The following is a 307-nucleotide window of genomic DNA, read 5'->3' as shown; positions in this document are numbered from 1 at the left end:
ACCCCCCGCCCGTCCGCTCCCGCCGCTCTGGAAAACCCGGCGCCGAAGCGGAGCTCTTGCTGCCAAGCAGGGCCGAGCGCAGGGGCTGCCCCAACTCGCGAAGCCGCTCAGCTCCGCCGCTCTGGAGCTGCTGCAGCGGCGCCCGCTGTCGGGGGTGGAGCGGAGTTGCAGCCCGCGCCGCACGCACCTGGCAGCCCGCACCTGCGTCGGACCCGGGCGGTGCGAGGCGGGGCAGGGCGGGGCCGAGGCACCTGAGCGCGTCCCAAGGGCGCCCCCGCCCGGCTCACCTGTTCTCAGCGCCGCGGAA

The sequence above is a fragment of the Pteropus alecto genome, unplaced genomic scaffold (assembly GCF_000325575.1).
Source record: "Pteropus alecto unplaced genomic scaffold, ASM32557v1 scaffold8, whole genome shotgun sequence".
Taxonomy (NCBI): Eukaryota; Metazoa; Chordata; class Mammalia; order Chiroptera; family Pteropodidae; genus Pteropus; species Pteropus alecto.
Note: the sequence above shows the minus strand (reverse complement) of the source record.